At 37.8% G+C, this 27,136-nt stretch overlaps 1 long non-coding RNA gene across 1 annotated transcript; it reads right to left on the reverse strand.

The window, feature by feature from the left end:
* Nucleotides 1–313: 313 nt before the first annotated feature.
* LOC110210852 (uncharacterized) lies at nucleotides 314–23,463 on the reverse strand. Its single transcript, XR_002325194.2, has 3 exons — nucleotides 23,307–23,463; nucleotides 3,358–3,516; nucleotides 314–433 (listed from the first exon to the last, which is right to left on the reverse strand). It is a non-coding gene; the product is annotated as an uncharacterized LOC110210852 (long non-coding RNA).
* Nucleotides 23,464–27,136: the final 3,673 nt, after the last annotated feature.

Below are 27,136 nucleotides of genomic sequence, written 5' to 3' on the forward strand. Positions count from 1 at the left end.
AAGTTTTTTCAGTGCAATGTGGTTGAGCTGGAAGGTAAGATGTAAAGGTTTAATATCTGAAATACCCTCATCCAAAGGAGTTTCATAACGAAGATTTACTTTTGCATTTGTTCATCAGAAAGCAAATAAGAGCAGCCTTCTCTCCCCTCTGCACCCCTGTCAAGCAGACTCAGTGAGAAGAAAGACAGGACATTAGAGCAGATTACTTTACATTCATTTTAATAATGTCATATAAATAAAGACAGAAAACCCATTATGTTGCATTGGCAGCACACACTCATTCTCAAAGGTTACCTCAAGCACAGTCGCGTTTTCAAGGACATCCTGCGGCAGTACTTTGGCAACCTCATTGGTGAGGCGTTGCCGAGACGATCTTGCGCATTCCTCTGTGTTTATCTGTCTTGCCTTCCCCTGCCTTGCTGACCTCACATCTCTAGATAGAAAAGACAAACGTTCTGGAGCTGCTTTGGAGGGCTCTGTCGCCTGGTATAAAATAGACCACTTTGAAATGCGACAATTTTGCAAGAACAGGAATAACAGAATAAAAAATATCCACAAAACTAATAGAACAAACCTTCCCCTCAGTCTCAGGGGGGGAAATAGAGAGAGAAGCCCAGTGGGGGTAGGAAGACTGGCCCAGGTGTCCCTGTCCTGTATTAAATCCTCAATAAGGGTTGGGGAGAGAGTGAAAAAGAGGTGACCCTATTATGCCAGCAGACAATCCTTTCTTTGAAAAAGAAGAAATGGATGCACTCTGATGATCGAGGTGAACTGAACTTGATATAACCTGAAATTGACTTTTTAACCCAGATTCTGAATCCAAACATTAGCAGTGCTTGGGAAAATATAGGATTACAAATACAGCAGGAGATCTGAGCAAATATGGTAAGAGCAAGAGAAAAAACTTTCAGGCCTTATAGGTCAGGGGCAATAAATTTTAAAGAATCTTTATTGGGACCTGACATTGAGATCCCTTAATCCATTCTCATTGATCATGCCCACAAAGGATCGTTTCTTTTTCTGTGGCACCTGTCACCAGAAACCAGTCATAAACCTACAAGGAAAGGATGGATCTTTCCTTTTAGTTTACCTTGCTTTTCTCTACCTAGAGGCACACATCCTCTCTCCCCATGACTAATTTTGTCCCATGCCTACACCCAATGCCTTTCTATGATCTGTACTTTTTCAATATGTCTCACTCACTCCCAAAACTTAACTGTTTCAGCAAGGATACTTGATTTTAAATTGTTTTGGTCCATGCGGAAGTTAGGTGGATAGAGCACTGGCCCCTGGATTCAGGTAGACCTGAGTTCAAATGTGGCCTTAGACACATAACACTTACTAGCTGTGTGACCCTGGGCAAGTCACTTAACCCCATAGTGTAACCAAAAAACAACAAAAAAAATTCTTTTGGCTCATCTGCCAAGGAACATTTATTAAGCAGGGATCAGGTCACAGGACTGTGTTAAGAGTGGGAAATACAAAGAAAAACAAAATGAGTCTGCCTTCAAGGAGCTCACATTCTAATGTGGAAGAGAACTTACAAACATCCATGTATGTAAAAGGTACATTGATTATAATTAGAGGTTATCCCAGAGGGAAGACCTAGAATTAAGGAGGGATCAGAAAAGGTTTTGTTGTTGTTGTTTTGTTTTGTTTTGCTTTCTTTTTGCCGAAGTGGGATTTTAGCTGATGTTTGAAGGAAGCCAGGGAAGCTACCCATCTATTAGGCATGGAAAGACAGGAAGTTCATATGACTTTTCTTTTTTCCACATGTGTGGAGTTTTGTCTTTTGTTAATTATGAATGTAACATAGCTTCAAAAAACAGGATTTTTTTTTCCCAATTCTCTTCTGGGTTGAAAAAAAATATTGATACTGATATAAAATGTATCAAATCACTGAATTTGAACCTGGCTCACAAGTTTCCATAGGCCTAGCACCTCAGAGAAATAAGGACTAGCCTAATGAAGGTCAATCAATGAAGCGGCTTCAACACATTTCGTTTTCCTTGGGGCTTGATTAATAAACCCTGTATTAGTAAGAACTATTCCAGACTTTCTTTGTTTTGTTATGGTGGTATGAGCCCAGTGCTAGGTATATGAAAGGCACTCATTATAAACTTGTTGAATGGAATTTTTCCCCCCAAAAAAACTTTCAAATTTGTGACTTGAGAGGCATAAGGAAGGGAAGAAGAGATAGTGATATCTCAGGGTATTTCTGCTAGTAGGCACCTCTGTTCTTTTAGTTCAGCCACAAGAGAAAAGGAAGGAAGGAAACACGAATTTGTTAAGTACCTTACTATATTCTCCACATTGTGCTAAGGAGATTTGGAGAAGCAGTTGGCCCAAGAAAACGAGATAAATAAAAGGAATTCTGGAGGCTGATGAGAAGGTTTATATACCAAAAATTGCATTGTTATTTATGTTGGTTTATTTTTAAAGTTTATCTGAAAAGTTGCTTTTAGCCAAGCTACTCTTTTGCACCACTGAAATTATGGAATATAGTCCCAGTTCCCTAACTTAATTTGGTATTTGCTCAAAATTTTGAATGTACCATTGGTTGAATGGGAGGAAAATTGTCAGGAACCAATTACAGAGAAAGCTCTAGGCACTCCACTCAACCTCTTCAGAATAATAGAGATAAGGAAGGCTAAAGGGACCTTCTCTTGCAGCAGAATCTTGTGCTCCTCTGCCCCAAATTACTTTTAGCAGAGTAGTTACTTCTTGGTCATACCACTTTAAGACTTAAAAAATCTTTTATTAGAAGCAATGGATTCATTGACCAAAAGAGTGAATTCTAACTTGCTAGTAAGGCATGGATTTAATATCAACTACCATATTGGTGCAAAGATTAAAAAAAAATTCCTTACAAACACATGTGAATGGCAAAAGTCATATGACCCTCTCAAGACGTTCAGTGTCTTCAAATCATTTAAATCACAATCCAATACCTAAAATACTTCTGAATTTCTACCCTCAAAAAATATATATATATTCATTTATTTATAAATTCTACATATGTACTACTATACTAATAATCATAAGCATCACAAAATTCACTCCAAAATAGAAATAATAAAAAGACAAAATAATATCTGATCGATGCTAGAATAAACAGGATGCCACTGGGGTTTATTGAATAGGGAAGTGACACGGCCCATTTTAAACTTGAAGAAAATCACCTTGACAGATGTGTGGAGCATAGGCTGGATTGGAGAGAGACCTGAGAAAGGGAGCAGGTAGCTATGGCCATGAATATCATAGAATATATCCCTATGTTGGGGAGGAGATAAGACAAGTTGATCTCTAAGACCAACTCCAATGCTTACATTCTATGATTCTATCAGATTTTCTTACCTCATTAAAAAACAGTACCCAGCAAATGGAATGTAGAATAAGAAAAGTTTGATCACACCAAGGAGTCAGGTGTGTCTAGGTGATATCCAGCATCAAATGGAACACCAGAATAGAGCGTAATATTAACTCAAGAGGGTTGATATCAGGAGTTGCATAAGGCTATAGGGTAAACAGAGAGACATGTTAAGGAAAAGTTAAAATTCCACTAAAAACATCTTAATTTTACCTTTGATAAATATAGCCCATGTGCTTATCATACAATCAGTATGAGAGATTCTCATAGTTAGAAGAAACTTCAGAAACCATCTAGCACAGTCTGAACAAAAATCTTAGCAAGATGATGAATCTGCTAATTCCAAAGGCATCCTATTCCAGTTTACCTTCAGCTAGGCAGCTAAGTGGCTCAGTAGCTAGAGTGCTGACCTGAAAGGCAAGACCTGAGTTCAAATCCAGCCGCAGACATTCATTTGCTTTGTGACCCTTAATCTCTCTGCAGTTTTCTCCTCTATAAGATGGGGACAATCATAGCACCTATATCCCAGAGTTATGAGGATAAAATGAGAGAGTATTTGTAAAATGCTTTGCAAATGTTAAAATGTTTTTAAATTGTTGTCTATTATCATTATCATTATTATGATTATTTCTATTATTATTATTATTATTACTACTACTACTGCTACAGGGCAACTAGATGGCACAGTGGCCTAGAGTCAGGATGGCTCATCTTCTTGAGTTCAGATCTGACCTCAGACACTTAGTAGCCTTGTGACTCTGGTCAAGTCACTTAATGCTGTTTGCCTCAGCTGTAAATTGAGCTGGAGAAGAAAATAGCAAACCACTCCAGTATCTTTGCCAAGAAAACCCAAAATGGGGCCACAAAGAGTCAGACACAACTAAAATGACCGAACAATAACAACAACATTACTACTGCCAGAGCTCTAATTCATAGGATGTTTTTCTTCACATCAGCCAAATTTTGCCTCATTGGCACTAATTCTGCCCTCTGGAACCAAGGAGACTCCTTCTCTTTCACATGAGAGCCCTTCAAATACTTGAAGACAGTGATCACATCCCTGTCCAGGTTACACATCCCCATATACAGCAATTTTCATTTCACTATGTATTTTTCTTACAATAATACAGTGAGGCAGGTAGTACAAGCAATATCTCATCAATTTCAAAGAGGAGAAAAACAATGCTAACATGTTAATGAACTTGCTCATGTCCACAGAACCGTTTAATGTCAGAGTTAGGACTGAAGCCCAGCTCTTTGGCTTCTGAATCCCAAGCACACTCTACTAGACAACATTGTCTTTCCTCAGGAAGTAGAAGTAGGCTGTGCTACTTTTGCCAAATGAACTGTCCACATTTTGCATCACAAAAAAAAAAAAGACATCAATCCCAAGTATTCTCAGGCCAGAGCAATCACCATGACAAACAACCTTAGAGCAAACAGTTCATTCTGGGCCAAAGCCCCAGAGGAGAACAATTCAAAATCAATCACAGTCTTTAAAATGAGTCATTCCCATAAAGACCACAGCAGTTTCTCTTCAAGAATGCTGTCATGGTACTTTCCATAATTTTAAAATGTTACTTGCAGATCATAATAATTTCTTAGAGCCTCTCAACTTCTAACTTCATTTTTGCGTTTTGTTCCTTCTCACTTGTAAATGGGCTTGCTTTAGAATCCCACTAGGTTGCGGGCTTTTTAAATTCTGCTTTTCCTAGCAATTCTTGAGAGAGTTTTTTTATTATTAAAAAAAGAAAAATGCATTAAAGCTTTTGTTCTTTATGGTTTTTCAAAAGAACATGAGCTCAGCAAGCAGATTTAGTTTTAAAAGTAACTTATCAACATTGACAGCCCTCCTTTAAGAGCAGCTGTTGCCTCATAGAAATACCACTGAATTTAGCAGCAATTCTGCTTACACAGAATATGGTGTATTTAGCACCCTCCCCTTAATTACTAAAGACATTTGCATGAAAGCCCAAGCTTTGTTTGACAACTTCACCTCCTTATTTCTTATTGGTTTTTAAATATAAGTTCCTAAAGGTGTCATTCGATAGGGAGTCAGTAATGATGAGTTTGGCTTGTGAAGGAAGAGGCAGCTCCTTTTCATCTCATGTTTCAGTCTAACAGCCAATTTTTGACTTTTAGAATTGCTCTTTCTTTTCTTTTATAGAGTTGGCTGGTTGTCAAAACTAGTTCTTTTGCTATCCTAATTATAAGATGCAAGGTCATGCAAGTCTTGGCTCTGACAGTAGAAATGAATTTATATGGTAAGATACTATTCCTCATTCTTTTAATGTTTGGGATGCTAAGGAGAATTTGCATATATGTATTTTGCATCTTTGTAAAATGCCATCATACACTGTTACAGCTGACATTTGTCATGAGATGGTAGGCATAGATTTTTGTGTTCCGTTGGTGTTGATATAAAGAAGAGTGGATAGCAGAAGAGAGATGGAAAAAAAGAAGGAATTTTTTAGTGAGATGAAAGAAAATATTGATGCAATAACCTGCAAAATACCTGCCCCAGTCTTTCAAGGTAATCGTTTATAGTGGAAACTTGCTTCTGATAAACTATTCACTTTCTATATATGTCTCAAAAGACTACCCTCCCGATTTCCGTGAGTTGACTATTCAAGTGAATAATGTTTGTATTCATCAAATGATTATTTCAAAGCTTCACTGAATTTCTCATTTCCTGTATGTGAACATGAGAAGAGAAATACACAACTGATTTTTCCCCTTTTACTTCATTTACTTCATTCCACCTTTACCACTCAACTAAAACTACCCTGTCCAAGTTTACCAACAATTTCTTAATTGCTAAATCTGATGCTTACATATATGAGGCACTGGGGATACGAAATATTCCACCATTATTCTTCTGACCTTTCTGCAGTATCTGATGTCACCTCACCACCACCATTGTCCCCTCTTCCTTCAACCAAGTTTGTCTCTTATCTTTTGGTTTTGGGGACATTATTCTCTATTGTTTCTTCTGCTGCCTCTGCGACAACTCCCCATTCTCCTTTACTGGCTTACCATCGATGCCCCAACCCCTAAGCATGTTTGTCCACCAAGGCTCTGTGCTGGATACTCATATCCTTTCCTTTCACCTTCTTTACTGATAATTCCATCAGTTCCAGCACCTAGCACATTGTCTTGCCTATAGGCACTTAATAAATAAGTGTAATTATCCTCTCTATGCAGATAGAGCATGTCCAAAAAAGTCATGACAACCTCTGCCAGCAGAGGTGGTCAATAAGGGCAAAGCAAAAGATGGGGCTGAACTAGTTGGCCCATCCCAGAAAATGATGTGGTCTTTGAGAATGTGCAAAGTAAGAGTCATATCTGGGGCTCCCATTGAAAAGAATGCTCAGCCACTTAGAAAAATAAATCGTCCATTTTTGAGAATTTCTGAGCCTCCTCATTGGCTATTGCATATTTTTGAAAAACATATTAGATACAAACCTCAAGGTTACCTAAGATTATATAGTACATGAATGCTCATTATCATTCAATGTCTATTCAAGCATGGATATTACATCAGAAAAGCAACAAGGAAGGGAAAGATCACCCTGAATATACAAGCCAACAAAGTGCTATATGTGGTCCTTTATATGAAAAGATATTTCTACTGCCCCACTATCAACAAAAGACTAGATTTTGAGCTGCTTCTCCAGCAGGAGTAAAAGATTTAAACTAATCCACTGACACTTCAATCAATCAACAAGTAAATATTAAGTATTGACTGCCTAGCATTGTGTTGAATGCTTTAGGGGAGACAAAGAAATAACATACCCAAAAGGAGTATATGACCTTGAAAAAAAATTAATATAAAAAATTGTCTTCTCTCCCCCCTCTAAACTGTAACGACTTGTACTTCTCTTAATGCATTCATATTCCACTTCATCTTTTAGTTATGTTCCATATCTATACATATTATGTATATTTATATACATATATATGTGTATATGTGTGTATGTGATTTAACTCCTATTAGATCAAAATTTCCTTGGGAACAGGAAACAGATCATAATCATCTTTTTAAAAATTTTCAACAATGTAGGATGCAATAATAGCTGTTAAATAGATATTTAATCATATTATTAGAATACTAGAGTTGAAAGTTGCCCTAAGTATACCACAACTATCATGTTCATTTCTAGGCAACATCTTTTCAAGAAGAACATTGACAAACTGAAGGATGTCCACAGCAGATATAGTTCTCCCCATTCTGACTATTTCTTACCTTTATATTAAGGTCACCAAGAATTTGGATATATTTTGATTTGACTTAGATGGTCTTATCGAGTTCTCCATAGGATTTCTTTACTACTTCTTCCTTAGCAACTGATTTTGCTACACAATGTGCAGTAATTTTCATGATGGTCCTCTTTTGTGAATACTTATCACTCTTGCCTTAATACGTGATAATCAAATACTCCGTGAAATAATGTTTCTTGCCCTACTTGAAACCTTTATAGCATGGAAAAACCTGCCAGAGTTTGCTTTCTGTGGCATAATTTCAATAAGTCAGGGTTCTTTCCATGCTACAATGAAGCATAGGAGAAGGTCCATGAGGTCCATGAGGAAGAACTCCATGAATGTGTTTTCATCAAACACATTCACCACTATGATGGAGGAAATGTAGTATATAGTCCAGATGGAAGAGGAATCCACTGTGGACGATGAAGTTCTGCCCATGATACTGTATGTTAATTACATTTGGCTCTTCCAGAGAATCCTAGAAAAGATCTATAATCACTTAAATGATTTTAGCCTGGAGAAGAAATATCAAATGGATGAAAAATGTCTATCACTGAGCTTTCAACACATAATTGCATTAATACTCTATAGAGCTTATATGGTAATGTGTACATCTGAGACAAATAGCATAGATAGACAATGAGTTGTGCCCGGAGCTAAATAAGACAGCAAAGACCCTTCTTTTCAATATTAACATTTTAGTGGTGTCGCTTTTGGCAACGGGATATAGAACACCACTGCTTCTAAAGAACACAGACAGAAGCATGTGGTGGCTGAGAGCAAGATGTAACAAATAATCAAGAAGGAACTCTGAAGAAAAACAGGAGTAAAGAACATTATCAATGAAATGTAAGAGAGGAAGAAAAGAAGCACTAGTCATGGAGCAAGAGTACAGGATGATAGGTGGATAGGTAGTCTTTCACTAGTATCCTCATGACTTTAAAAGCAAGGAAGGCCTCCCAGTATGTCAGGTGGATATCCTGTGGTGAACTTTTGGAAGGAGTTGGACAAGAGTAGCACAGAAGAGTCAGCCTTGGATAAGTTGTGATTTGCATCATTGGAGGGAATGTATTTGAATAAGGTGGGGCTAGATTATGGAGTCCCTTCTAGGTCAGGTAAAGCAATTCCCCAGTGGATGAGTGGTCAAAGGATATAAATAAACAGTTCACCAAAGGTTTATAAACTATTAATTGTCACATAAAAGACTGCTCTGATTTATTAATATGAGAAATGAAAATTAAAGCATCTCAGAGGTTTCACCTCAGATTCAGAATATCAGTAAAAATAACAAAGAAATCAACCATGGTAGCAAAAAGCCAGGAAAAAAAAATGGATAGATTGGGAAATGACTAAACAAATTGTCATATAGGCAATGAAATGTAATGGTATATTATTAAGTCTTAAGAGATATATATGAGACAATTCAGAGAAACATGAAAGGATCTCTTTGAAATGATACAGAATAAAATAAGAAGAACCAGAAGAACAATATACATGATGAACATCGTAATATAAATGAAGAAAAATAAAAACAAATCTAAATCATGTGTAATTATGTACATCTACTTTAGCTTAGTAGAAGAAATGAGGAAACGCACCAAGCTTATTGGAATGGCAGGAAATTTTAAGTAGGAAATGTTTCATATGCTATCAGCCACATACGTGTATGTTTTGGCTGGTTTTGTTTACCTGATTTTCTTTGTCACAAGGGCAAGGATCATTGGAAGGAGGATGAAGGGGGCTGTGGACATATATCCAAATGTGATTGTGTGTAAAACATAAAAATAAAAAGTCATCAACAAAACTTTGAAAACATAAAGAGAAAAGAAAAAGAAATTCAGGTAAGAATTGTGATTTGATACAAAGGGCAGCCATTCTATGTTCTTGAGAACATAATGTAAATGGTGTGTTGAAGTCATTAGATTGGCTGGGGTGTGCAGGATGGGCTGAAAGGAGGAGAGACCAACAAGCAAACTTGCAGTAATGACCGTGCAAGTCTTACCAAGACAATATGGTGACAGTGTGACTAAAGAGGAAGAAAGCAGAGACCTTTCACTGGAATTCAATTTGATTCTATTCAACAAAGAATTATTTAGCACTTCCATACACAAAGCACTGTGCTCTGAGCCTAGATTAAAAACCCAAAGTCAAAACAATCTCTCCTTTCAACGAATCTATATTCTCATGAGGGACAGAGATTTATCAACTTGGAGCATCAAGAAATGTCCCAATTAGAAAGAGCCACGTAGGATATGTTTTGAAAGAAGTAAGGTAATTTACGACATCCTGTCTACCATTTCTACTAATGACTTGTATAAAGACATAGAATAATTATGTTGCTTTTCTTTGTCATAAGGAATGGTTCAAACAGTCTAATGACGTAGAGTGTTCCACACCACCCCACTCCTCCCCTCTAAAATGGCTGTGATGTAAAGACAAAAGTCATCAATAAAACATAATTTTTAAAAGAATGATTATGCAATTAGCAAATAGCACAAAACTGTATCTGATGACTAATATGGTAAATGCCAGAATAATGATTTGATAAGATTTCAATGAGTTGAAAAATGAGACAAAATTTCAGTATATAAATGGGAAGTATTATATTAAAGTTGAAAAAAGAATAACACATATATAAGATGCAAGAGTCCTGGATTCATAGCAGTTCACTTCAAAAACAAATGGACTTAATGGTATGGCTGCTTAAAAAGCTAATATGATCATGGGCCTCTTTAGTAGAGGTGTAATGGACGTATAAAGGAAGGCAATATTCATATTGTACTCTTTGCTGGTCAGACCACATGAGGAATATCGTATAAGGTTTTAGTGCATTATTTTAAGGGGGAACTGACAAACTAGACTACGCGAAGAAGAGACAATGAAGATGATAAAAAGACTTAGAAACCATGCTGTACGACAATCCATTAAGGGAACAGAGATATTTAGTCCAGAGAAGAGAAGACTTATGTGGGACATAAAAACTGCTTCTAATATTTTAAGGCCCATAATGCAGAAGAGGGAATAAATTTCTCTGGTGCTTATCTGTAGGGAAAACCAGGACTAATGGTAGAAGCTGCAGGAGGCAGATTTTGTTTAAGTATAAGGAAGAACTTTATAATAGAGCTGTGTGACAATAGAATGGGTTGCCTGAAAAAGTGTTCTATCCCACTCTGGACGTATTAGAAGAGGCTAAATGGTCATCTGCCAAGAATGTACTAAATTCCTATAATATTGATTCCTACAATATTGATTAATTTTGTAGATAAGTTCAAAGGTCCTTCTGAACTCTAATAGTCTAATAGGGAAGACAGTACACAAACAACTACATACCAACAAGACATATACAGGATAAATTGGAAATAATCAACAAAGGGGAGACACTAGCATTAAAGGGGATTGAGAAAGCTTTCTCTTAGAAGGTGGTTTTAGCAGGAACTTGAAGGAAGCCAGGAGCCAGAGATGAAGAGGGAGAAAATTCCAGGCTTGGAAACAGCCAGTGAAAATGCCCAGAGTAAAGAAGTGGAGTATCTTGTTTGAGGAACAGCAAAGAGACAGGCCAGTGTCACTGGATTACAGAGTACATAAGCATGAGTAAAATATAAAACTGGAAAGGTAAGAGGGAGACAGGTCATGAAGAACTTTGAGTTACAATAGAGATTTTTTTTTATTTGTTCCTGGAGGCAATAGGAAGCAAATGGAGCTTCTTGCATGGTCAGGACATGGTCAGACTTGTCCTTTAGAAAGACTAATTTGATAGTTGAGTAGAGGAGGAACTAGAGCGAGTTGAGACTTGAGGAAGGCTGACCAGAAGACTATTGCAATAATAATAATAATAGCTGGCATTTATATAGTGCTTTAATGTTTGCAGAACATTTTACAAATGTTATCTCATTTTATCTTCACAACAAATCTTGTCAGGTAGATGCTATGTTATCCCATTTTTACAGATGAGGAAACGGAGGCTGGAGAGTTTAAATGACTTTCCTAGGGTCACACTGCTAGTAAGTCTTTGAGGCAGAATTAGAACTCAGATCATAATGACTTCAAGTCCAGCGCTCATCCATTGCACCACCTCATTGCAAAAGTCCAGGTTTAAAAAAAAAAAGCAATTCACTCACTCCATAGCAATCATTAAACACAAAAGAAGGCTAACAGGATAACAACTTGTCCAAGGACCATTTCTCTCTTCACTCCATCAAATACAAGATGAGAACAAGATAGTAACAGTGACAATATTAATAGTTGGCATTTATCACTTCATTCTTCTTTTCCCTTTCCTTAGCCCTGTGTAGATCCACAATTCTGTGCTTATGCTACTCTGGAGCCTGACTAGAAGTCAAATGGAAAAGAAGAGCTGAATAAGGATAAGCAGCCCCAGACTCAGTCTCAGAGCCATCTATTTACAGTCACTAGATGAGTTTACTCCCTTGTGCTCACAGAGATCAGCTAAGTGTCCCAGTGTGTAACACGTGCTACTCCAGCCAGCAAAGCTAAGCAGCTACAGGTATGGTTGTCCAGCAGAGATTCTGCACAAGTCAATATCTCACTGCAAGAACAATGAAATCTCCAATTCTATTTCTCATTCTGGGAACCAGACGGCCAGCAGGAATCCTGTATGCTCTCTTTATACATATCAGTCAGCATGTGCTTTCCATTAGATAACTACTCCCTAGACTATTAGGTATGATTTAATGCCTCTAGTGTGACTGTGCTATACATTAATTGATAATGCCCTAGAAGTTTAGATATAGGTTAGTGCCTTCTTCATCGACTACACTGAGCGTGCATCCAAAGGACTTAGTCTAGTTCAAGGTCACCAATCCAAGACCCAAAAGTCTAGAGCAATTCCAAAATGGCAACTTGGTTTCAGCATCTTTCTGTGGATTCCAGTTTACATAGAAAAGTCCTGGGATTTCTAGATCAGAGCAATTTTTCTAAGATCATCTTCAGGTAACTTAAAAATCACTGGGTAACCTCAGAAACACCCTATAATCATAGGGGCTGTCCCAAATAGAAATCAGCACAGATACAAAGAAAATCTTAACTATAAAAAGTTGTACACCTAAACAATTCACATCATTCAGAGTACCATTTTTCTGTGTCTATATAATGATATAGATTACTCTTTAAGGTTTTTACCAACATTATTAGTTGTAAAAATTAATAGCTCGTAGAATCAGGCCTGGAAGGGATCTAAGTAGGTGTGTCCTCAGAGACCAGCTAGGCCATTTTGAGAAAAATAAGGAAACTGAGACCCTCAGAGATTAAGTGTCTTGCCCAAGGTCATACAGGTATAAAAGTGGGAATGCCATAATTGGAACCAAAATTCTGACTTCAAATCCAGCATTCTTCCCATTTGCCATATTGTTTCTCATATTTAGTATTTATTATTATTTACTAACTTTTACACCAGGGCTTTCTTTGTACAATCTCTATTCTCTAATTTGATTCCACTATATAATTTTCCCCACCTCCCCCCCAAAAAAACCTTGAAGTTATAACATACTCAGAGAGATACAGTGACCTGCTCTAAATCATATAGCTATTAAGTTCCAGAGCCCAAATTCAATCCTAGGTTTTATAACTCCAAATCCAGGACTCATTCCACTCCACTCACTATGTACTTTTTCAGCTATAGTTTAAAAAAAAAAAGCCCTCAAATTCATAGGGTTTGAGAAGTGGCCAATTTGCTAAGCTCCAGCTAGAAATGACTCCATATATGACCACTGATTGGCCCCAATAACTGGTTTAGTCAGCTTCTTTGAGATAAAGAATGAAACACTCCCCTATCATAATCATTTTAGCAAATGCAAGGTTAGCAAACTTTCCTAACCACAATTACATTGTGATTGATGAGAGGTCACAGTCCAGGCCACCTGTTAATTGACTCCCCTTCAGATTCTCTTCCCACTCAAGTCTCTGCCAATCTGCCCAGCAACAACAATCAGACATGAGGGGAGAACCCAGAGCTCCAGACCTCCCTTCTGGTTGAGTGTTCCCTTGTGACAGGCTTTTGAATCTGAGTATACATCACACCCTAGGTCCACATCACTGCCTGTGCTTAAGCCTGTGGGGCTGAAGGGCTATGGAGCTATACCTTTGTGTGCCTGTAAGTAATAAACTACCTGACTTGTGATCCAGATGTTTGTATTTCTTCTTAGTACCTCTCCAAGGTATTTTCACATAGGAGAAATGTACTATCTCAATACAAAGTTCAAATCCAATAGCTTGCCCTGGACTCAGTGTGCAAAATTGCTGTTAATGTTAGTGAAATATCAGGGAATGTGCAGAAAGCATGTTAAGGATTTCATTCATATTTATCCTTGAACTTATAAGTAATATTTACTATGTAACCTTTATTCAATATAACAAAATTATGCTGTCCTATGCTGCCCAGTCTCTGAGAATTTCAAAACTTTGCAGACAGTTTTCCATCTCCACTGTGGAAGAGAAGGGAGCAAACAAGCATTTATATGGCACCTACTATGTTCCAGGCATTGTGTAGTACATTTTACAAATGTTATCCCACTTGATCCTTACAATAATTTTGGGAGGTATTTTTGTCAGGTGTGTTTCGGGGTTTTCTTGGCAAAGATATTAGAATAATTTGCCATTGCCTTTTCCAACTTGTTTTACAGATGAGGAAACTGAGGAAAACAAGGTTAAGTGACTCACCCAGGGTCACACAGCTAGTAAGTGTGTGAGGTCGGATTTTAACTCAGGTTTTCCTGACTCTACTGTGCCACAAGCTACCAATGGAATTCAAAATATGAAGGAAATGAACTAAAACCACCACTTACATATTTAGGTAAGCTAAAAGGAAGAAAATCTTGCTAAACACTGGAGTGAGTTGCTAAGAAGCCTTCAAAAATTAACAAGGTCCTAATATGTCTGGGAAAATTCACCTATCAGTTTGTTTTTTTTCTGAAATCTTTCTGTGTATATAACTACGTATTAGGTATTAGGGACTAAATATAATCTTGGCTAAAGAGAGTCAAAGGCTACACGATCTTTCAAAGTTCCTTCCAAATCTAACATCCAATGATTTTGTGAAAATCTGTTATAAAGAGTACAATGATAAAGGGTATAAAAGTGTGACAGAGATTGGAGAAAAACAAAGTGAAGTCTTTTAAATACTTTACTCCAACTAGGGCTGCTGCCCAGATTGTCCCTGCTTCCAGAGCCAATGCAAACAGAATCCCTGGTCTGGAGAGGCCGCCATGTCTACTTGAGGTAACATCTCACCTACACAACCAAATGAAAATTCAGATTTCTTCAACCCTTCAATTGGACCCCTTTCAGAGAAGGTCAAAGTGCACAAAAGAGAGCTTTTGACCCAAATAGGACTTTCACCTTCATTTGTTGGGAAATCATTGCAGAATGGATGAGTTGACTCCCAGATTCTTCTAGTACATTCTGAGGGATTCCTAAAAACTCTGGAGCAAGCAGTTATTCTATAGAGATAGTATAAAGGTCCAAATGTTTCACCTAGTGAATTCAATCTGTAACTGAAAACCATAAAAAGTCATTTCTTTGTTCTGACAGAACAACTCCATGTACTCTGAGAATGGAGGGTCCAAACCCCATGTAGCAGACTGCCTGCCCAAACCTGCTCCACAGCATCATCATTTCCTCTGACTGTTTCAAAGAGGTTAAGAGGAAAGGGAGAGAGAAGAGAGATTGAAGGAGGAGCCATGGTATAGCTAATAAGGATGAAGCCGATAAAAGTGACATTCCCAAAGTTATTTAGCAAGTTGTTGGTAATACTAGAAATATAATTGTGATTTTTTTTTTTAGTCCTGGGCCACAGTTCTGTGTACTGGATCATACTGTCCCTTTTAATGTACTATAATTAAAGCATCACCCATAGATTTATGCTCATTTTCACTTGAAGAATACAAACAAGAGATCTGGGTTTTCTCTCTACTTTCCATACATTCAAGCTGGATGTAATAAGCTTTCCTTTTCACTTGTTTCACAAGGTACATCCTAGAATTATGTAATAAAGTTGGAAAGGGTTTGTAAATCTAGGGGGAAAGTTTTCATTAAAAGGGCTCTTTAAAGCCAACATAGAGTTGAAAGAATCAAGACTTATTGTTTGTTGTTGTTGTTGTTGTTGTTGTTTTCTTTCCCCCAAAAAAAGGCTGCAAGGACACTGCAGGGACCCTTTCCAGTTCCTGAGGCTCTAAGCACCAAATATCCATTCAAATCACACCATTTATTATTGTTTTCCAAAGTGTATGTTTCTGCAATAGTTTTTATAGCTCTTTCCCAGAAAGTAAGTGCTATCTTGAACACAATTTGCCTTCACTTGAAATGTTCCTAATAGAGCCACCAGACATTTCATAGCCACAGAAAATACGACCTTGTATTAAAGGCTTTGGGGGCAGGAAGACATGGTGCAATCACAGCCTTTCAAAGGCAATAGCAGCAGTACTTTAATGAGTAGTCTCCATCCATGTCTCAGAACCCTTTTTTCCATGTCAGAAGGGAGGGTGAGGTCACAAATATTGTGGGAAAGGCCATAAAGTTAAAAGGGAACATAGAAAACAGAAAATGCCTACCTCCATAGTTTGTCAGAAGATATGGAAAGGGTGAATCACATAAGTGGTTCTGTGCTAAGAGACAGAAGGCCTTCTGGGAAGTCTCAACTTCAGAATTTCAGTGGGAGAGAACATGGTGATTAAGAATTAAAATATTGGCTTTACACCATAACCTCATATATTGGGAATTAGAAGGGACATCTGAAGTTATTTAGTTCAACTCCTTTATTTTACAGAAATGGAAACTTGGGACCTTAGAGGTTAAATGACTTGCCCAGAATCACATAAAAGACAGTTGAACCCTGGCCCTATGGCTCAAAAGATTCCTCCTCCCACACCACACTATCTCCTTATAGGCAAGTCAATCACTCTGTTTCCTTTGTCTCCTTACATATAAAATGGATATAGTAATAAGGTGAATAGATTATTATAAAACACTAGTTAAAAACAATAAGAAATGCAACAGATTAAATCTAGAGCATAGGATGAAATTTTCAAAGTTTTCAGGCCTAGACAAGGCAGAAAGTACAGTGACATACAAAAGACCCCTGAAAGAAAATATGTATCATTTCTTCCAAATTCTAAATAGCTCTAGTCAAACATAGGTCTAACCTACTACAGTAAGTCAATTTCAATTTAGTAGCTCATAGAGTCAGAGACATAGGATGTTAGATCTCAAAATAACCTTAAAGATCATCTGGTGATTTACTGCTTGTTAGACAAGCAAACTAGAGCCTTCAAGTTTTATTTTTAGTGAGCCCAGGGTACTACGACCTTTGGGAAAGTTGTTTTTCTCTTTGAACTTCTACTTCTCCATCTAAGAAAGAAAAATAATGATAATCTCATACTTAGAGCCTCACCTGTTCCATAGGGGCAAGAGGAGAACTCCAATGAGAGTTAGAGTTGGGTTTTGTTTGTTTAGAAGAGTTTTCCAGCTTTTGATGAAAAATGTTTTCATCTAAACCCAATTTTAGCAGAATTATAGAGTTATGAGGGACTTTAAAGATCACCATTATTCTCCCAGGCACCCATGCTTGTAACTTCAGTCATCTTTGGCTGTTCTCTTATTTCTGTCACATATTCAATTTGTTGTCAAGTTTGTTAATTCCACCTGGTCAATATTTCTCACATCTGTTTCGCTCTTTATTCCCACTGCCACAATTCTAGGTGAGTCTTCATTATTTCTCTCACCTAGACTATGGCAATACTCTCCTAATAAGTCCCTTCATCTCTAATCATGTCCTCCTCCAATCTATTCACTTCAATATCCACATTCCTATTACTGATATGATAATGTAGTTACAGTGCTAAAAAAAAAATCAAATAAAACCTTAAATGGCTCCTAATCGGCATCTGAATAGAAAACAAACTCTTTATCATGCAATTTAAGGCTTTCCAGAAGCTAGCGCCATTCTGTGTTTCTAGCATTATCCCACTAACTATTCTCACATACTCTGTGGTGCAGAAAAGCTTATTGGACCATTCATCATTCCTTGAACATGCCTCACATTTTTCTTATCTTCCACTTTCATTCAGTCCCTATAACTGAAATGTCCCACATCTCCCTACCTCTACTTTTTGACATCTTAGTCCTCTGACAAGAGCCAGTTTAAATGTCACCTGATGAAATATATTTCATTCTCTAAGCTAAAAGTGATCTTTCCATCTGTTTTTACCATAGGATCATAGATTTAAAGTTATGAGGGAACTTTGAGTCCACCCAACTCTTTCATTTCACAGATGAAGAAACAAAGAGAGAGAGAAGTTAAGTAATTTGCCCATGGTCACGTAGCTAGTAAATGATAGGATTTGAAGAATCTATGCCCAACACTTTCTTCAGTGTGCCAATAGCTACCTCCAATCGCATTTTATATACATATGCACTTGTGTTGTTCTAACTTTTATCACAGCTATTTTTTTTCTTCATACAGGTTTTAGCTTTTCTACTAAACTGTTTTAGGAGCAAGGACAATTTCCACTTTATCAGTATATTTGGGCCCACTATCTAAGAGGACATTCCATATAATGAGCCCTCAATAATAAATGTTAATTAATGGATTCATTGGTTGATTCAATGCTGTTTCAAGGGAAGAGAGAGGTCAAGAAAATTTCCTCAAGCCCACACCTTAGGAAATCCATTCTGGTGTCTGGCTAATCCTGGAATTCTGGAGTATTTCTGGGGGATGTGAAGCACTTTGTGGTATTAACCTATTTACTGAGATTCTCTAGTGTAAGATACAAATGTTTACAAGCTTCATTAGGACACAAGCAAAGTCCAGTTTGAAGAACATGACGACCACTGAGAGGGAACAAGTTATGGAGAGGACTATCTGGACAACAGTCACACAATCCAGTGAGGGAAGACTGTTGGAAAATTCAATGAAATAGGGTAGTGAGTTAGCTGTTCTAGCAACTCTAAATTGTGACTTTTTTTTCCAGATCCCTTCTAAAAAGCATTACAACCATGGTGTGAGAAAATTTCAGAAAAATTGAGAGGAAAAAATCCACTGGCTATTTAAGATATTTTTATTTTATGCTGACGAGGTACCAGAGACAGATATAGACCTTGGATGACCTGAGAGAGAAATAAACAGATCTCAGGTACCTGGGAGGTTACTTAAACAGACAGATAATTCAGAATCAGATTTTCTTTTTTGACATACCTGCTGCATCCATCAATCTATAGATCACCAAAAAGACAGAAGAAAGAGAAAATGCCAAGAAGAGGAGGGGGGGAAACTATATTAAAATTTTAGTGGGTGGTGAGATTCATGCCCAATTGAAGCTATTTACTTCTTTCTTTGCTTAATCAAGGAATAATAACCTATTACTTTCCTTTTATGAAATTCTCCCCATGAAAATAATTCCACTAGGAGCCTTGTACAAAATAAGTGGGGATAAAATATTTGTTGGCATCATCTATTACTCTTTTTGCCTCTCTATCATGACCTACAATTTAATTATGCATGTTTTAAATGTATCAAGTCTATTAGATCATAAATATTACCAAAGGTTTGCTTTCAGGAATTCCACAAGTCCCCAAAATGACATTCCTATCAGAGTGAAATTCATTTACAGGCAATGGGAGAGTAGTACTGAAGGAACAGCCCTGTTGAAAGACACAGCCTTTTGTCCAAAGGGATTAATCTCAAAGAGTGTACAGTAGAAAGGCAAGGTCCAAAGTTGCTAGAAGGGGTTGTCAAGAAATTATTCACCTGGTAAATGCAATGAAGAGAGATTTGTTTATTTATTTATTTATTTTTGGTGAGGCAATTGGGGTTAAGTGACTTGCCCAAGGTCACACAGTAAGTGTCAAGTGTTTCAGTCTACATTTGAACTCAGGGCCTTCTGACTCCAAGGCCGGAGCTCTATCCACAGCACCACCTAGCTGACCTTCTTTTTATTTTTATTTTTTTTAATTTTTGGGCAATGAAGAGACATATGTAATCAGAATGACTGATTTTGAATTTGGGTTCTGCTACACATTATATGTGTGATCTTGGATAAGCTATTTGAACTCTATGAGTTTTTCATCTATAAAATATTTGGGTATAATAATCCCTAATAAACCTTCTAACTCTAAATACTATGAGCCTATAAACTAGGGACTAGTAAATTCTGAGAAGTCGGTGGTAAATCAGAAAAGAATCTCTGCAGAGCTTATAGGGTCATGGGAGAGTCAAGACAAATCAATTTGAATTTATTAAGTGTTTACTATGTGCCAAGCCCTGTGCTAAATGCTGAAGAGATAAAGGCAAAAACAGTTCCTGCCCTCAAGGAGCTCATAATCTAATTTGTGGAGAAAACATGCAAACAACTAGGTAAAGATAAGATATACTGGGTATAAATTAGAGATGGTCTGTGTAGGAAAGAATGGTTTGTTCATTCAGCTGCCTACTACCTGGTGCTTGTTTGAATACATGCCCTGATCTCAAAGGCTCTTTTTCTTTAAATGTCCTGAAACAAAAGCTAAATATTACCACCAGTCACATGCAATGGGCTGCTCATGGGTTTTTGAGAATTACAGAATCTGAGTTCAAAGAGAACTAGATGACTAAAAGGACATTTTATCCAGCCACTGGTAATCTGACATGTGTTAGAGAACTTCCAGGTGGGTGAACCTACCACTTCCTGAAGCAGTCCATTCCTCTTGTGAATAGCTCTAGTTTATATTTTTCCTCAAATCAAGCCCAAACTTGTTCTTTGGAAATTTCATTCATTACTCCTAGTTTTGCCTTCTGGAGAAGATAAAAACTATTCTTACCATCCTTTCATATTATAGCTCTTCATATATATTTGAGGACAGATATCACATCTCCCTAAATCTTCTCTACTCTGTGCATGGCCCCATTTCTTTCAAACAAGCCTCAATATGGCAAACATCTCAAGACCCTTCATCATCTGGTTATTCATCTCTTGAATTTTTCTAGTTTACCCACGTCCTTCCTTAACTATAGCACCTAGAAGTGAATATAATAAGCTAGACGATGTCTGATCAGGGCAGAATAAAACCAGACTATCACATCTCTGTGTCACTTTTTTTTTTTGAGGCAACTGGGGTTAAGTGACTTACCCAGAGTCACACTGCTAATAAGTGTGATGTGTCTGAGGCCAGATTTGAACTCAGGTCCTCCTGAATCTAGGGCGGGTGCTCTGTCCACTGTGCTCTCTAGCTGCCCCTCTATGACACTCTTAATCTAAAATTAAATTGACTTTTTTTGGCTACCATATCACATTGTTGACTCATGTTGAACTTACTCATGATGTCCTCTGTTTTTCATCCATCTTGCTATTACTGCAACAGCTTCCAAAAGGAACCAAATGAATCTAAAATTAATTTTAGTTTTCAAAGAATATAACTAAAATTAATCACAGAAAAAAATGAACAGGAAAGGATGTTATCAAAAGGTTTCCTTTTTAGACTGTGAAATGAAAATAAATATACTAACAGTCTTTCCAATAACATTGCCAAATTTTAAAATTCAATTTGAACACCAAAATGTAACTGGGGGGGGGAGCAATCTTATTCCATCACTGTAGACTAAATAAGCCATTCTAGGTATGGTATTTGACAAAATAGAAGCTTAAAAGGAAAATGGTGATTAGAAATAGAGGAAAGCCTATGTGATAACATCAGAGATGTTTTGCCACGGATATTGAGACTTCTAATGGCATAAGGTATGGGCTCAGAATTTCAGTTGATCAATATGCCTCACTAATTTGATTGAAATGATCAAATATTATAAAATATGAAGTTTAAGGCTAAAATCTAAGTCTCTTTCTCCTCAAGTAATATGCATAAAGCAATACAATTTTTGATGCATCTTCTAATTTATACATTTTCCAAATTCACATGGACATGAAAATAAAGAACTTATTTGATGTCGAATTCAGGCCAAAAACTAGATAATAAAAACAAACATCTAAGGTATAATACAAATATACTTCTACCTCCAACCAGCCCCATAAAGGGGATATATACATATGTGTGAGGGTGAGTGTATTGTAGGGTATGTGGGTGAGGGTATGTGTAGATATAGTACACACAAATATAGGGTATCCTGATGGGGTGCTTAGGTGCTTGTGTTTGTACCCATACCCCAATTTCTCCCTAGCCTCAGAAACACTGTCTCTGACAACCACTTCCCAGCCCAAGGGCACTGTGCCTAGCACTTATTCATGCATGGGCCTCAGCACGACCTTTATCTCTCTCCCTGGTACAGCTACACAGAGCTGGGCTGCTCAGGCCCCAGCCCTCAGATCATGTCTCTGAAAGTCTCCCAATTCCTTAGTAGTTCCTGTCTTGTAAGAAAGCTTTCCCTTGTTGCAGAGCATTCTCTCATTAAGACAGAGGGAGAGGGGTGCCTTGCCCAGCCCAAGGACTCTTCCTTCTGCCAGACTCCAAAGATCCATACCTCTATCATCTCCCTCCCTGTCCACTATACTCCCTGTAGCTTCCCATCCACAGCCCCCAAAGACACCTGCACCTTTGGATTACCTCCTCAATGTTCCTGGCATTCTTTTCCCATGCTCTTTTCCATACAAACCCTAGCTGCATTCTCAGTCTCTCACAGGATCCTTAAGAATCCTTGTCCGCTGAAAAGTATAACAATAAACTTTGCCACCTTGGCTTAAAGAATGCTTGAGTCTGTGAATTCATTCCAGACGACCTGTCCTGTACTCCAGTCTTTGAGGAGTCACAACCTCTCAACCTCTTACACCGCAACAGCCCCATGGTTTCTACGATACTTTACAGATCAAAATTTAAAGGAGGGAAATCTTATTCCATTACTCCAGATAATCTGAACATGCTTTCTATTTTGATGCATGCCTTCATTCTCAATCACGCCACAATTTTACAACAGAAAGCAATGTTTATTGCAAAAAGGCCTAAACCACTAAACTCATTTCCACCGCTGAGAAAGAATTAGAGCTCAATTTACTCTATAGGGAAGGTAAATGCAATACGGCTACTGCAACCTTCCCACTATATTTATTCTAATTTATTGGGGGAGGGTGGAGACTACTATTTTGAAGGTGAAGAAATCTAGGCCAAATGTTAAATCAGAGGAATGTAAAAGGTAACACACATTTCATTGTCTCAGAAAGGGGAAAAAATGATTTTGTAAAAGCTTTTTCTCAAATAGCTTGAGTATTATACAGTGAGATGAGTGTTACAAGACTTTAAAATGCACACATAATCAAGGGTAATAATGAATATTTCAACAGGCACACTGTTTGAAGTTTTAATTAAAATTAGTGGTGCTATTGATATTGTAATGTCTCATAGTAACATACAGGCAAGTAATCACCTGCCTCCTGAGTGGACTGAAATACACATGCAATTAATTACAGAGGATGTTGCTGCTAGAACCACCTTGGGATTGCTGAGATTTAAAGCAAGAGGCTGCCTATAACTACAGTAAGAACACAACTCCACTAGCACTGGCAGCAGATTAACTATTTTAGTTCACCCAAATGTCACATCCCTCTAGTTTGCCTGGCACCCAAAAACTTACACCAAGCTTTACTCATCTTCTCTAGCATCACAAATATCTTTTCTACTCCTCAAAGGTAAAGATTTCCTTTCCTATAGAATTGTTGTTACTTGTTTCTTTGTCTATTCATACTTTCTTCAGCACTTCAAGAATCTATGATTTTATCCATCTGAGTAGATGATTTTGTCCACTGCCACCAACGTAGATCAGACCTCCTTTACGGCTCAGAGGACAGGATACATGAAGTAATAAAGGGAAAAATCATCTACACCTGGTGTTCATCCTAGTGATGAATCTCTCAGAACTGTTAGGATAACATTCTAGGACCGGCCAGTAGTGCCATTCCACTGACATAATCTTTAGGAACCTAGAGTCATCTCTGTGTTATGATGAGACATTGGAGTAGAACATTCATGTACATAGAGAATGATAGGGTTCAAAGGAAAACTTCCTGGTGAATGACAACACTCTCCCATATAAGACTTATAATGGACAGAATTTAATTGAAACTAAAAAAAACATTTCATTGGTGGTTCAATGTGGCATCCATCTTAAGCTTTGGCTCATACAGTCATAAGTCATTCAAAGAAAATTTATTTACTGCTCCAAATGAAAAGTAATCATGAATCAGAGAACGGAAACAATCCATACAATACTACAATCTAGAAAGAAAGATTTAGCATGATCTGCCAGAAAGAGAACTAGATTCAGAGTCCCAACTTCCCTATTAATATTGATGGTACCACCACCTTCTCAGTTACTAACTCCTCACTTTTACCCCCTATATCCAAACAGTTGTCAAGGCCTTTGTAACATCTCCCATATACACTCCCTTCTCCCCTTTCACACTACCACAGTGCTGATATGGTCCCTCATCACCTCAGGCCTGGATTGTTGCAATGGCCTTTTTGTTACCCCATCTCAAGTTTCTCCCCACTCCAGCTTATCTGTCCATTCAGCTTCCAGGTTGATCTTCCTAAAAAGCATATCTGACCATGTCACCCCCATCTCAGTAAATTCCAATGACTACTTGTCACTTCCAAGATATAAATATAAATAATAAAGATAAAATTCCCAGATTGACTTTTAAAGCCTTTTATAACGTGCCCCCTTCCAACCTTTCCAGTCTTCTTATACTTTATACTCTCCACTTCTAACTCTCTGTTCAGTGACACTGTCCTTGTTTTTCCTCACTTAAGACACTCCATCTCTCTACACTGTGAATTTTTGTTGACTGTTCCCCATTCCTGCAACTCTCTCCCTCCTCATCTTTGTCTCCTCATTTCCCCAGCTTCCTTCAAGTCCCAGCTAAAATCCCAACTTCTTCAAGAAGCCTCTTTCAGAGGCAGCTAGGTGGTGAGGTGGATAGAGCACTCACCCTGGAGTCAGGTGGACCTGAGTTCAGATCTGACCTCAGATACTTGACACTTACTAGCTGTGTGACCCTGAGCAAGTCACTTAACCCCCACTGCCTCAAAAGAAAAAAAAAGCCTCTTTCAATCTTACTTAATGCTGGTGCCCTCCATCTGTTGATTGTCTCCAATTTATTTGTATCCTGTACATATCTTGATTATACATAGGTTTTTTGGCATGTTTTTTCCCCATTATACTGTGAACTCCTTGAGAGCAAAAACTGTCTTTTGCCTTTCTTTGTATTCGTAGCCCTTAGCATAACGCCTGCCACAAATTGTTGTTGTGTTTGTCCTTCATTCTCTAAGAGAACCATGACATCAGAGAAATGATGATGTGACTTGGAACTGACTTTGATTTGAGTGAGGGAGGGCTGTGCAAGGTCACCAGCTCACTTTCTCCTCCAGAGCCATCTGGATCCAGTGGGCCAATTATTCTTCAGGATGACTGGAGATGGCCCAGGATACAATGGGAGATCCTAGCCTTTTTTAAGCTAAGGTCTTTTCAGGTTTTCACTTTGAACGCCCATTCAGTGAATAGGCCCCTTTCAGAAGTGAGTCAAGGAACAGACCCTTTAATAAAAAAAAAAAAAATCAAACTGGGAGGGGAAGACTATCAGGGTTGCTGGCCAAAAGAGAAACAGTTACTATTTACATTCACTCTGAGCAAGGAGGGCCCAAAAAATAGCCATTAAATGGTGCTTGGGATCTATTCTTGTCCAATCTATAAGCTCCAGAGTGAATTGGGTTTAAGGTTTGCTCTTTGAAAGAGAAATCTAGGCAGTAAACCCCAGGGCTGCCACAAAGTAGAAACTTAATAAATGCTAACAACTAGTTGACTGAGTCAGATGATGAGGGTTTGCAATCTAATCACCGCAAACCCAGGCAAAATGAGTTATGCCCCCTCTAGTTTATCGAGTAGGACATCAGAATTTCAACCTTCATTCCTACCTATAATGTAAGCTCTAAAAATGACATTGTAGCCTATTGCATTTTTTCTTTATATCTCCAGTGCCCAGCATAGTGACTGGCATATTTTTTTAAGCATGAATGGCTTCACCTGTTCCTTTGCTTGGTTCATGAATCACAAAGTATCTTTCATTATACAAACACTTCTCAAGTGACCCAATATATTCATACATGCCCCTGCCTCTTCAACTGTAGGCCACATTTCCAAATGTATGTGTCCTAAAGACCTATAAGACCATATTCCCAATTTCAATTCAGACTAGTCATTGCCATAAAATCAGAACTTTAAACACATTTACCCAACTCAGAAAATTTGTTCTTTCAATGTTCTTAATTGCTTGACATATTTCACCACTGAAGCACTCCTCCTCCTCCTCCTGTTATGATTCATACTAATGACTTACATTTTTACAGAAATGTACAATTCACAAAATGCTTTTATATATATATATGTTACTTAGTTGAGCTGCACAAAACCTCTTTGAGGTAAGCAGGACAAATTGTTATCCCAATTTTTCAGATGAAGGTACTCAAGGTGATGGGGTGCTTTGGTGCTTGTGTTTGGGTGCTTGTGCTTGTACTTGTACCTCAATTTCTCCCTAGCCTCAGAAACACTATCCCTGACAGTTTCTCCCCAGCCCAAGGACACTGTGCCTAGCAGCTCTTCATTCATGGGCCTCAGCACGACCCTTATCTCTCTCCCTGGTACAGCTACACAGAGCTGGGCTGCTCAGGCCCCAGCCCTCAGATCATGTCTCTGGAAGTCTCCCAATTCCTTAGTAAGTTCCTGTCTTGTGAGAAAGCTTTCCCTTGTTGCAGAGCATTCTCTCATCAAGACAGAGGGAGAGAGGTGCCTTGCCCAGCCCAAGGAGTTTTGTCCTTGATCAGCCCAAGGACTCTTCCTTCTGCCAGACTCCAAAGATCCATACCTCTGTCATCTCCCTCCCTGTCTGCTATACTCCCTGTACTTTCCATCCATAGCCCCCAAAGATACCTGCACCTTTGGATTACCTCCTCAGTATTCCTGGCATTCTTTTCCCATGCTCTTTTCCATATAAACCCTAGCTGCATTCTCAGTCTCTCGCAGGATCCTTAAGAATCCTTGCCTGCTGAAAAGCGTAACAATAAATCTTTGTTTACTATTACTATAATGCACATATTAAGTGGCAGAAATGGAGATCTCACTCAGAGCTAATGATTTTCCATGTCTAGTACTTTTCACTGTAACATGAAACCTATATCTGTATATCAGTATATATATATATGGGACAGAAAATAGAAATAGACAATGAGTTTGACCCAAAATTAAGCAAGAAGAGAATAGGCTAGATTTCATTTTGGACATTGCAAAGTTCTTATAATGATCATAAGCTATTTCCAAAAATAAACACTTGTCTTTTTAATACCACCATTTTATTAGCATTGTTTTCTGGCTATAAGACATGGAACACAACTATCTTTATAGAGCTAAAATTTAATATCACAGAGAGGACAAGGGAAAGTCATTGTGGTTTGTCCTTCATTCTCAAAGAGGTCCATGACATCAGGAAGATGTTGCCATGACTTGCAAGTGAATTGGATTTA

Source organism: Phascolarctos cinereus, unplaced genomic scaffold (assembly GCF_003287225.1).
Source record: "Phascolarctos cinereus isolate Bilbo 61053 unplaced genomic scaffold, phaCin_HiC Scaffold_726;HRSCAF=1367, whole genome shotgun sequence".
NCBI classification, from domain to species: Eukaryota; Metazoa; Chordata; class Mammalia; order Diprotodontia; family Phascolarctidae; genus Phascolarctos; species Phascolarctos cinereus.